At 37.0% G+C, this 13,691-nt stretch overlaps 1 protein-coding gene across 2 annotated transcripts in view; it reads left to right on the forward strand.

Moving 5' to 3' along the window:
- LOC126483878 (high affinity cAMP-specific and IBMX-insensitive 3',5'-cyclic phosphodiesterase 8A) overlaps nucleotides 1-13,691 on the forward strand; it is a 1,729,999-nt gene that overhangs the window by 596,594 nt on the left and 1,119,714 nt on the right. The gene's annotated exons all lie outside the window — the stretch shown is intronic.

Below are 13,691 nucleotides of genomic sequence, written 5' to 3' on the forward strand. Positions count from 1 at the left end.
CGCAAATATAAATGTGCATGAGAAGTAGTGTAAATGTTTCCTTGGTGTAACACAAAACATATTTTCATCGTTCATTTATGAAAAGAAGGTAAGTTTCATCGTGGTGGGTAAACAGATAAGTTTCTTGTTGTGGAATTGTTTGGAAGTAGAGATCCCAGCGTGATACATCCCGTTCGCAGCTAATGCAATGTAATCGGCTAATCGTATGCGCAAGCGCTCCCCATCGAGCTTCTCTGAGCCACACTAGAAATCTGGCAACATGCTAGGCTCTCCGCTTGTTTACGCCACTGTAGTGGAAGCACGCGCATTAATAATCGGGCATAACTTGAGAGCGACAACACTAAAGCGCATAATGGGAGTATATGCCCCAATTAACTTTTATGAGGTTGTTGTGCAAATGTTAAACATTTCACTGACCAAGGCGTGTTGTTTACTACCATAGGACGATAATTTAAAACGCCTGGCGACCAACTGACTGCGAGTTGGCAGCAGAATAGCAAAACAAAGGATGTTTTGTCGCAATCCAAAGATTGTTGGATATATTGCATAGGGTGATGAAAGTAGTATTGGTGTAAAGTACTGCCGTTGAATTTGGTGTTCGAATTCCAACGAGGTTACACTGTATGTATAGGTGCCACATTTTGTTACTTAAAGCCCGCTATTAGCTCATTATTGTGTGATCAGAAAATTGTCGCAACACAAATGCTGCTTAAGCCTCTCATTTGCAAATTAAAATACTTAATGAATGATTTTACTAAAAACACTGAATTAATTTAAGGTAGTATTTATGGTAAATTTCAAAATACTATTGAATATACTGAGAAACAATTGTTACTAAACACAAAATATGGTCTGGAGCCGAGCGACCCCTCTGGTCGCAGGTTCGAATCCTGCCTCGGGCATGTATGTGTGTGATGTCCTTAGGTTAGTTAGGTTTAATTAGTTCTAAGTTCTAGGCGACTGATGACCTCAGAAGTTTGTAACCTCCCCGCAAAATTTCAAATGGCAAGATTTAAATGTTAATGGGAATAGACCCAAGTGTAATTTTCTAGCAAAAATGAAAGTTAATTTTTAAATGAGAATAGACATCGAGCTAAGTGTAACCTCCCAGCAATAAAAATAAATTATGGACAAAGACAATAAAATGATAAATAGCAATCTGAGCCAAGTGTAAGCTGCCCACAAAAATGTAAGTCAATTCAATGATAATGAAATCTCAGTGACAATGAAAACGCAAATAGACCGAAATGTCGATCTTAGGCCCTGGGCAACTTTGAATTTAAGTGAAACTTTTCTTTAAGGAAATGCATGGGAAACATTCTTTCAATTCAAATGATTGTTTTCTTAAGAAATTGCTTAAAAATTATTATTGGGGCGATTCTTGATCAAATTAATTACAGTTAAGGTACATTACATTATCAGATGAGCGCAATGCGGCTTCATTACCTTATTTAAAAATATACCTCGTTCTGAATCTTCACCAGAGCCCCATGTCGACGCCCGCCGACTCCTCACACACAACTGCGACTGACTACTACTCGCAGCTGAACTACAACTACCAACTCCCTACATGCAACTAAACTCTCGCGCGGTCAAGCGCAGACTAGCAACGATAAATAACTCTCTGGTCAGAGATTCTGTCATGCCTCGCCATCGCTGTACTAAATACATAAGCGTTTCATAACCCTCCACTGGGGGGGGAGGGGGTGGGGGGCAAAATTTGGCAGCGATGGTGAGTCATTTGGACTTGCCATGAGCAACAAATTTTTTCTCAATTATTTAACTTTACAATTACAGCATATATATAGATATAGAACATGAAGGAAATATGGTGCACATGCATCAAGTACAAAACATATTAGACAATGACAAAATGTGAGTACAAAACATATTAGCAAATCAGAGAAATCTATATACAAATTATTTGATAGATAACAAAAGTGCACAAGCACTGAAAAACTCTTTAGCATTTTCAGAACAAATAAACAGAATGGCAAAAAATCATGTTGACAAGTGACATGAGTGCACATGCAGTGCAGTTGAGAATATATCAGCAGATCAAAAAATGTATATAAATGGAAATTATGTTAACAAAAGAAATGATTTTCACTATGTTACAAGAAGTAGGATAGGAAAGGGAAGGATTGCATCATGTTTGTAGCACTTTAGGTTGCACTCAGCTGCTCTGAAAGTCCATATCTTTCCACAAAAGTACAACACCAAGTGAGACAATCTGAAGTTCTTTTCCCAGAAGTGTTTATCAGTGTAGCCAAGACACTGAAATGTCGTAGTAATATTCCATGTTATCATTTTGGCAGTACATCAGGTACACCAAACAGTGGGACCATAATAACGTCTCCATCGCTCATGGTGGTGGACATCATGTCGTGTCAACACTACGCTCTTACAAGGCACACCAACGTAGAATTAGTGCAAAACCAAATATAGTGCTCCATTATCATGAGGATAGACAGGACAAATGGATATTGCAGTAATTCGTGGTAGTTAAGTCAGTAGTTGAAGGACATTAAGTCACATACTAGTCTTCATTGAGAATTACATTAGTAGTTTGCGGCATTTATAGCCCAGTTATTGAACATTTCTGTACCATGTATTTAGTATTACAAAATAATGTTCATAAATCATCTGATTACAATCAATATTGCCACTTATCGGCCAGTTACAAACGTCAAAAGTCATCATTGAAAACAGGAGCTAATGAATGGCATAGTATTAACATAATTGATCTAGGTATACTAATTATTGTCACTAATTGGCCAATTACTAACATCAAAAGTCATCATTGAAAACAGGAGCTAATGAATGGCATAGTATTAACATAATTCATCTAGGTATACTAATTATTGGCACTAATTGGCCAGTTACTGACATCAAAAGTCATCATTGAAAACAGGAGCTAATGAATGGCATAGTATTAACATAATATATTTAGTTATACTAATTATTGGCACTAATTGGCCAGTTAAAGACATCAAAAGTCATCATTGAAAACAGGAGCTAATGAATGGCATAGTATTAACATAATTCATTTAGTTACACTAATTATTGGCACTAATTGGCCAGTTAAAGACATCAAAAGTCATCATTGAAAACAGGAGCTAATGAATGGCATAGTATTAACATAATTCATTTAGTTATACTAATTATTGGCACTAATTGGCCAATTACAGACATCAAAAGTCATCATTGAAAACAGGAGCTAATGAATGGCATAGTATTAACATAATTCATCTAGGTATACTAATTATTGGCACTAATTGGCCAGTTACAGACATCAAAAGTCATCATTGAAAACAGGAGCTAATGAATGGCATAGTATTAACATAATTCATTTAGTTATACAAATTATTCGCACTAATTGGCCAGTTACAGACATCATAAGTCATCATTGAAAACAGGCGCTAATGAATGGCATAGTATTAACATAATTCATTTAGTTATACAAATTATTCGCACTAATTGGCCACTTACAGACATCAAAAGTCATCATTGAAAACAGGAGCTAATGAATGGCATAGTATTAACATAATTCATTTAGTTATACAAATTATTCGCACTAATTGCCCAGTTACAGACATCATAAGTCATCATTGAAAACAGGCACTAATGAATGGCATAGTATTAACATAATTCATCTAGGTACACTAATTATTGGCACTAATTGGCCAGTTACAGACATCAAAAGTCATCATTGAAAACAGGCACTAATGAATGGCATAGTATTAACATAATTCATTTAGTTATACAAATTATTGGCACTAATTGGCCACTTACAGACATCAAAAGTCATCATTGAAAACAGGAGCTAATGAATGGCAAAGTATTAACATAATTCATTTAGTTATACAAATTATTGGCACTAATTGGCCAGCAAGTATTGAATAGTACAAAACATTTTTAATTCTTCCAGTGACATATATTGTATTCAAAATGTTAGCAATGCATTACTTGGGGTAATTATAGGGGAAAGCAAGAAGAGAAAAAGAAAAAAAATTTGCTTCTGGGTTGTTCCTGTAAATGAAAAATGTGTAACGTCATTCGTCATGAGTCAGCTATGCAAGGTTATGAAACAAGGAAGTATATGTGATCACATTTATAAATGATAGACACAACTGGGTAAAAAAAAATGCAAGTACTAGCATGGGTTTAATAAGTAACAAGTTTACTAAGTATCATGAAAAGCTTCTCCTGAAAAAAAAATACAAAATGGATTATTGAGCTGAAAGAAGAAACGCATACTATGCTGAAAAGTAGTGAACTTCGAATTAACAGGTAGTGAAATGTGTATAAAAAATGTGTTCCATAGCTGTCCTTTCCAAAACCTTCAGTCATCATACCATACGATGTAAAACCTACTGTCAAAACAAACTGCAACAAATACTTAAATAACTACATAGCATAAATACATAAACTTCAACATCATCCTCATCTGTAAAGAAAAAACTTCATTATCCATCACTTCATTATCCATATTATCATAACTTCATTATAATCATCACCTGTAAAGAAAAACTTCATTATTCATAGTAGCATATTCTTCATCATTACTCTTCATCAGCATTCATTATCATCTGCAAAAAAAAAAAAAATCACTTCATTACTCATTACACAACTATTCCTTATCTCTAGCATATTTCATCACTAAAACTAAGATGTGTAGTTCTGTCTGACAGCCTGCATCAATCGCCTTGTATTCTGAAAGAAAAAATTAGTTAAGACTGCTATTCTACGATGTGTGTAGTATATTCTTGTTAATGCTTGTTAATTCTGATCCGTTTACTCTTCCTCATACGGCTTTTGTATCTTCTTTCGTCTATTCCGTAGTTGAAATTTCCATTTCTGTTTAATTTATTTCCTTTACGCATTATTTCTTTCTGAAAATGATGAGCAGAGATTAATGTCTTGCATTTACATAATATACTCACTAAATAGTGACTGGTTTATGGTGACATAATTAAGCATACAGCATAACATGACAGAAAACGTAATATGTTAAAAGCATAGACAGTGTTCAAAGGCAAAAATGTACAGAGAATATCACAATGCAGCAGCAAAAAATGTAAAACAGTCACGATCTTGAGATGTCATAGGGCAAAAAATGTCAAAGTCAACTGGTGTGTGTTATATCTTAACTATTTCACAGTGCATACAACAAAACATGAAACAATCGTATATGCATAAGAAAGACAAAAAAATGTGACGTTCGTTTTATTCAGCTTGTATGTAGTGTAGTTAATAGAGGCTAGAATTAAAGACTTTAATGGAGAAAAAATGTAACAAAATTAACATGTCATTAGATAACATTGCATAATTATTCATAAAATACGTAAGTGTCTCTGGAAAAAATGTGCACAGTCTGATATATAACGACAAGAAAAGCAACCTGCTAACCTTACCTTGCCGGGCACTTGCCAAGAAAAAATGCGATAATCATCAGTAATTAGTCATGTGAATGTAATTGCATAAGTGATAATAAAGATTAGTAAATGGCATCATAGCATGTTATATCATAAAGTGGTTTCATTCAATAAAGGGTTTAACATTGTATACATGGTGGTTCCCCTTGCTTTTTCTGGTTCTCAAAGTTTCGACGTGTACAACATTGGGGTGAGGAATGCTGCGAATCCGATATGGACCTGCGTATAGAAGTTCAAATTTACTGCACTTACCTTTTATTTTGCTGGATAAATAGTGTGTACGTACTAATATCTTCTGTCCAATGTGAAAGTCTCGGCGTGTACAAACCTGTTTTTGCTGTCTTCTCCGCCGCTTTGCGGCACGTTTGATGTTGTTCAGCGCAATGTCAATTATTTCGTGGTGTCGTAATCGACGAGATGTAGGAAATGTTACTACTTCTTTAATTTTGTTTGGTGGTTCAACGTTTTTCAGTATAACAGACGGAGATAGCATAGTGGATTCATTTGGAATGGAATTAATTACATCTTGGAATGATAATATGTGTGTGTCCCAATCAATATGTCTTTTGTGGCAGTATATTCTACACAGTTTACCAATTTCTTTCATTAATCGTTCACAGGGGTTCGAAGAAGCATGGTACTTGGATATATTGATCGGAGAAATGTTTCTAGCTCGTAACATGCGTGTCCATATAGCAGAACGAAATTGTGATCCATTGTCAGAAATTACTTTCATCACATGCCCTACATGAAAGAGAAAATGTTTTACAAATGCTTTCGAAACAGTTTTAGCAGTAGCTTTGCGTAACGGAGTGAAAGTAACAAATTTTGAAGTGAGTTCAACAGCGACAAAGATGTAGCAAAAACCTCTGTTAATTCTCGGAATTGAACCAAAAATGTCTACTGCGGCCATTTGTCTTAATTTAACAGGTACAATGGGAAATAATGGAGGAATATGTGAAGTGGTGTCTGACTTAGCTTTCTGGCAAATTTTACATGAGGCTAAAACTCGTCGTATACGTTTCTCCATGTTTGTAAAATAACAGTTCTGTCTCAGTATAAGAAAACATTTTCTGGCTCCGTAATGTGCGTAACTTAAATGAGTATACCATATTAATTTGTTAACCAAGTCATCAGGAATGCATAATAACCAATTGTTGCTGTCTGGATGAGAGCGGCGAAACAGAATGTCATTGCGTACTGTGTAATGGTTTCTAAACGTAACATTATTCCTATCTTGCCAAAGGTGTTTAATTTCTTTCCACATGTTGTCTTTATTTTGCTCTTGTGCTATGTCCTGTAATGACGACGAAATAAAATTTTCAAATGCAACTTGTTGGATGTACATTACGCTGAAATTTGCTTTGCAGAAGTTAGTTGCTGAGAGAACGAGAGAACGAGAGAACGAGATAACGAGATAGTGCGTCTGCTATAACGTTTTGTGTGCCGGGAATGTGAACTATTGTAAAATTAAATTCCTGTAAATAAAGTTTCCATCTGCTTAATCTGTCGTGAGTGAATTTAGCCGAAAGTAAAAATTGTATAGCTCTATGATCTGTGTAAACGGTGGTATGCCTGCCATAAAGAAAGTGCCGAAATCTCGTAAAAGCCCATACAACACATAATGTTTCCAGTTCTGTAACGGAATAATTTCGTTCAGCAGGTGACAGAATGCGACTTGCAAATGCGATGTTTTTAATTACTGTTGAGCCATCTTCTTCAATTTCCTGAAAAACATGTACGCCTAAAGCTGTGTTGGAACTGTCGGTGGCAATGGAAATTTTTTTAGTAAGATCTGGGTGCGATAAAAATGGTGCATTCAACAAAGCATGTTTCAGGTTCATGAATTCAGAATGTGCTTGCTTATCCCAGGACCAAATAGTGTTTTTACCTGTCAATTGGCATAATCTAGGTGTGTCTAAAGCAGAATGATGAATAAATTTACGAAAAAAGTTAATTAAGCCCAAAAAACTGCGTAGTTGCTTCTTCGTTGTTGGAACAGTAATGTCACGTAAAGCTTGAAGTTTTTCCGGATCAGGCGCAATGCCTTCTGCTGAAATTATGCATCCAAGAAATTTTATAGAAGTTTTGCCAAAGTGCGATTTACTGAGGTTAACTGTGAGTCCTTGTGCATGAAAAGTTTGCAACAGTCGTTCTAAAATCACATTGTGTTCAGACCAGTTAGCTTCTGCGATAAGAATGTCATCTACGTACGTCGTGATTCTGTCTTTAAGTTCTGTCGGAAGTATTGTGTTCAAACCGCGAATAAAAGCTGCTGAAGAAATAGTTAATCCGAACGGTAATTTACAAAATTGATAACAGTCACCAAAACAGAGAAAAGCTGTATCCTTTCTGCAATTCGGATGGAGCTGAATTTGCCAAAATCCCGATTTTAAATCTAGTGTGGAATAAATAGCCGTACCATGAAATTTCTGTAGAAGTTCCTCTAATGTTTGTGGTCGATCTGTTTCATTAATAATAATGTCATTAATGTGACGTGAATCAAGTAGGAGGCGAAGTGAGCCATCTTTTTTCTTAACAATATGTAGCGGGTTTATGTACGGACTAACTGCCAGTTTTATAATTCCTTGGTCAAGCATATCCTGCAACTCTTTTTTAACCTGTTCTCTGTGGATATATGGAATGGGATAATGCTTGGCTTTAGGTGTGTCGTGCTGTTTAACTTGAAATTCATACATAAATCCGGACATAGTACCAGGAATGTTGTCAAAAACTGGAGCTTGCTGTACAAGAATTTTGTGTAGTTGCGTGCGTTCGTCGTCTGTATTTGCACTACTTTGTTTAACTTTATCAGAAATCATCTGTAATACGTCGTAGTCAGCTTCGTCTGGAGTGTTATAGTTATGTACGTACGTATCCGTGAACAATGTGGAATTACAGTCTATGTTACGTGTTACGGAAATGGCCTCTGTACAATTAATTGTTTCTTCTTCTGCCGATAATCAGTGCTGAAATTCTAAAGCCAATTGTACATTCTTGTCCTTCAACATTATATAAGAATTCTGAAAATCGATAACTGCGTCGTGTTGTACCAGAAAATTCGTACCTAAAATAATGTCTGTTGTCAATAAAGGAACAATCCAAAAATTTGAGTGAAATGTGTGACCTGCAATACAAAATGATAAATGTGTCTGTAATTTAACGTCTACTCCTTTACACGATACTGCTCCTTTCACTTTCGTTTTGCCTAATGGTAATGTAGGATATGTATTCTCTTTGTTACACTCGTTGAAAGTCTCCTCATTTATAACTGACATAGGTGATCCAGAATCGATTACTGCTGAAAATTTCGATGAACCAATTTTAATTTCGATGAGAGGATGTGAAATGGTTTTCTGAACAAATGGTCTTTCCTGCAAAAGAGTGTCTCTGATGTCGTCAATAGTAATAACATTTTCGTGGACAACATTCTGCGTGTCTAAAGTAGTGCTTGTGTTACTGGAAGATGCGACCTGTACAGTATCTAGTCAGATTCTATCTGGCGTGTTGTTATTTTCTGGAGGATGTTGTGGCATTTCGACTATTTGAACTGTTCTGTTATTTCTTCCAGACGTATTACGCTCTGGATGATACCTACTGTCGGGTTCATTCATGAGAATATGTTCTTGCGGATGATTTTGCTGTTGGTAAGATCGACTGTTATTATACGTACGCTGATAATTGTGATCATCGTTTTTACGTCTGTCGTGATAGTCATTCCTATACGGTGCATTGCGATAGGAATTGAAATACTGTGTTTTCTGTACGTAGTTATTTCCTTGCTGCCGTGCGTTACTATTTGTTGGATCTGGGACTATACGTGCATGCGGCGAAACATTAAAGTTAGGTTGACCTTGTGCATTGCATTGTTGGTAAGGTATTCCAACCGGCTGACTTTCATGCTGTTGTGGTGGAAAACGTCTATTCTTACTAAAATGTGGTTCCTGTTGCTGAAAACTTTGACGGTATGGATAATTGGAATTTTGTCTGTTATTAAAGTTTTGGTGGTTGTCATTCCTAAAGCGTCTGTTACTTTTACTATTGAAATTACGTGGCTTATCGTAATTGCTATATGTTTGTTGGTCTTGGTTTTTATACGAAAAATTTTTGTTTACGAAGGAATAATCTGATTGCTGCACTTCTAAAAGCTGCAACAGATCTCTGAATGCTGAAATGTTTTCCTTCTGCTGACCCGTAAGAAGTGACACTCTTAATGACCTTGGTAATTTAGAAATGCATAATTGTATCAGTGAAGATTCACTGTATGGTTCACTTAGGGACTGGTTTTGTTGGACCATGTGCTCAAAAAATTGCGAGACAGTGGAAAAATTGGAGTTCTTATAATTTGGTAAACTAATTAATTGATCTTTGATTCCGCGCTGTGTCGTCTTCGACCAATACGCTGATAGAAAAGCATTCTGAAACTCTTCTACTGAATAGCATTGCCTCGCGATCGGTCTCATACGAGCTGCCGGTTCCCCTTCCAAAAAACTGGAAATAAATTCAAGTTTATGCGTAACAGGCCAAGTCGGTGGAAAAGCAAAGCTAAACTGTTGTATCCAATCTAGCGGATGAATCTGTGTTTTGTCATTTTTAAACACTTTAAATTTTCTCACTGACAGAAAATGTTTGTAATCAAAATTATCGTCTCTGTATGATGGAACAGGTTCAGTATTGTAAGAGAATCTATTTGTCTGTGTCTGTTCTGAATCTAAGTCCCGTACTCTCTGTAGATTACCCAAATTATACGTGCTGCGTGAGTCTGACAAATGTTCGAAAAGTGGCGTCTGCTGTGATGTGTTATTAACTGAAATATTTTTCATCTCTGTTACTTCTTGCTGTAAACTTGACAATTTTCTATGCAATGTGTTATTAGATGAATCTATCTCATTAATTGTCTGTTGTAAATTTTGGAATTCAGGTGTTTGGTTGAACGAAATCAGTGCAGTATCATCTGATTTATTGTCATTATTACTTTCAATAACATCAATACGACTGGCCAATTCATCACATTTTTCAGTCAGTATTTTTAGCTGATCATCAGTCTTAGTGTCAGAAGTATTAATCTGCTTTTGTAATTTACCTGTGGTTTCGTTCAATTTTTTAACGTCAGCTTTGACGACATCGGAATCCTGTGTTAGTTCTAATTGTTCGAATCTGTCTGTCACTGTTTGAATATCTACTGTGTGTGTATCTGTTTTTAATTTAAGATCAGAAATTTCATCACGTAACTCCGCATTCAACTGTTCGATGGTATTAATTTTGTTGGACACTGTAGCAATATTGTTGTCTACGTATGTTTTTGCTTTCGCAAACATTTTACGTTTGTCTTCTTGTCTCTGAGCAGTGATTGTTTCCATGACTTGACGTTTTACTTTATTTTGATCCTGAATAAATTTGCGGAAACGCGTATCACTGTTTTGTATGTGAAGATTAAAACTTTCGTCAATTTGAGAGTTCTGTTGGTCGAATTTCGCGTCTATCTTTGCGTCCATTGTACGCGAAAGTTCTGCTGTCATTGCTTTAAACTCGTCGCGTAACTGTGTAGCCTTTTCAGAGCATTGTTTACCGACTGCGCTAAGTGTTTCTGTTGTAACTGTTTGCATATCCCTTAATTCTTGAGCAACAGATCTAATTTTTTCGCTACTTTTCTTTGAACAAGCCTCAATTTCCTCGCGTAACTGTACCTTAGTGTCATGACACTGCGAGGCAACGGCTTTAATTTGTTCACTAAGCTGCCTGGAATTGTTGTCTAATTTTTCATTAAGCTGTTTGTTCTGTTCACTAAGTTGTTTGAGATTTTCGTCATTGTTGTCTAATTTTTCACTAATTTCATTAATTTTATCAAATTTTTTGTTCTGTCCACTAAATTGTTGTTGTAGCAATCTTGCCATAATTTGTTCCAAATCAAAATTCGCATTTCTATTCTCTGTGCTGCTTAGTGCCATACCTGCGATTGTCGCGTTCTGTGTGACCATTTGGTCATTCTGTAATTTACAAAATTGTTTGCCGGTCAAATGTACACTGTCAGTCACTATTTCGGAATTAAATAAATCCGTCCTATTTTGTGAATCCTGTTCATTTTCATTAGACAAATTTGTCTGCTCGTCACTTGAATTTTTCAAACCGGGTGGGTTAAGCTGGGCGGCGCTCATTCCAATAGAGCTCCCCGCGTCATCAATTGTCGTCAAATTAACAGAGGACACAATTAAGTTCGCTTGTTCATCATTAAGATCTACATCATTATTGGTGGTTGGAGTGCACTGATTGTCAGTGAACGCAATATTGTCATAATTACACTGCGCGTCACAAGCACTATCGGTGAAGTTGCTTAAGTCAGTAATTTCATTCATTATACCTCGCGATACACTATTCATAGTCTTTCGCGGCATTTTTACTATAGTCACAATTATTCACACATGAAATAAGCACAATGCAAAAAGCAACAAATAAAAATACAAGAGAGGAACGAATTGCCGATGATCTGAGGAAAGAAAGTCATAAAATTAGTGAAAGCGTTGCGCCAAATGCTAATTATATTAAGTAAATAAAAGCAAATATCTGACTACTTCTCAGAAGATTCTCAACGAAATACGATCCTGGACTGGATGTCGCCAAGTGCAACCTCCCCGCAAAATTTCAAATGGCAAGATTTAAATGTTAATGGGAATAGACCCAAGTGTAACTTTCTAGCAAAAATGAAAGATAATTTTTAAATGAGAATAGACATCGAGCTAAGTATAACCTCCCAGCAATAAAAATAAATTATGGACAAAGATAATAAAATGATAAATAGCAATCTGAGCCAAGTGTAAGCTGCCCACAAAAATGTAAGTCAATTCAATGATAATGAAATCTCAGTGACAATGAAAACGCAAATAGACCGAAATGTCGATCTTAGGCCCTGTGCAACTTTGAATTTAAGTGAAACTTTTCTTTAAGGAAATGCATGGGAAACATTCTTTCAATTCAAATGATTGTTTTCTTAAGAAATTGCTTAAAAATTATTATTGGGGCGATTCTTGATCAAATTAATTACAGTTAAGATACATTACATTATCGGATGAGCGCAATGCTGCTTCATTACCTTATTTAAAAATGTACCTCGTTCTGAATCTTGACCAGAGCCCCATGTCGACGACCGCCGACTCCTCACACACGACTGCGACTGACTACTAGTCGCAACTGAACTGCAACTACCGACTCCCTACATGCAACTAAACTCTCGCGCGGTCAAGCGCAGACTAGCAACGATAAATAACTCTCTGGTCAGAGATTCTGTCATGCCTCGCCATCGCTGTACTAAATACATACGCGTTTCAAGTTAAGTCGCATAGTGCTCAGAGCCATTTGAACCATTTGAACCACAAAATAGGTTTACAGTCCAAGCAATAAATTTTACAAGTTTCCGAAGTACAGTTAATACACAAAAACTAAACAACTTATTAGGTTCTATTCACTTTACTTTTCATTTCCCTTATCACGGAGGCGCCTTTTAAGCTGTCACACAGCGCTCTTTAGCCATACACGAATTTTTAAAAACTACGGTACTACTTTAAAATATTGAATGAGATGGAAAATAGAGTTAAAGTTATGGTTCATATGGCTCTGAGCACTATGGTACTTAACATCTGAGGTCATCAGTCCCCTAGAACTTAGAACTACTTAAACCTAACTAACCTAAGGACATTACACACACCCATGCCCGAGGCAGTTAAAGTTATATAAAATACACTCCTGGAAATGGAAAAAAGAACGCATTCACACCGGTGTGCCAGACCCACCATACTTGCTCCGGACACTGCGAGAGGGCTGTACAAGCAATGATCACACGCACGGCACAGCGGACACACCAGGAACCACGGTGTTGGCCGTCGAATGGCGCTAGCTGCGCAGCATTTGTGCACCGCCGCCGTCAGTGTCAGCCAGTTTGCCGTGGCATACGGAGCTCCATCGCAGTCTTTAACACTGGTAGCATGCCGCGACAGCGTGGACGTGAACCGTATGTGCAGTTGACGGACTTTGAGCGAGGGCATATAGTGGGCATGCGGGAGGCCGGGTGGACGTACCGCCGAATTGCTCAACACGTGGGGCGTGAGGTCTCCACAGTACATCGATGTTGTCGCCAGTGGTCGGCGGAAGGTGCACGTGCCCGTCGACCTGGGACCGGACCGCAGCGACGCACGGATGCACGCCAAGACCGTAGGATCCTACGCAGTGCCGTAGGGGACCGCACCGCCACTTCCCAGCAAA

Source organism: Schistocerca serialis, chromosome 6 (assembly GCF_023864345.2).
Source record: "Schistocerca serialis cubense isolate TAMUIC-IGC-003099 chromosome 6, iqSchSeri2.2, whole genome shotgun sequence".
In the NCBI taxonomy this organism is placed as follows: Eukaryota; Metazoa; Arthropoda; class Insecta; order Orthoptera; family Acrididae; genus Schistocerca; species Schistocerca serialis.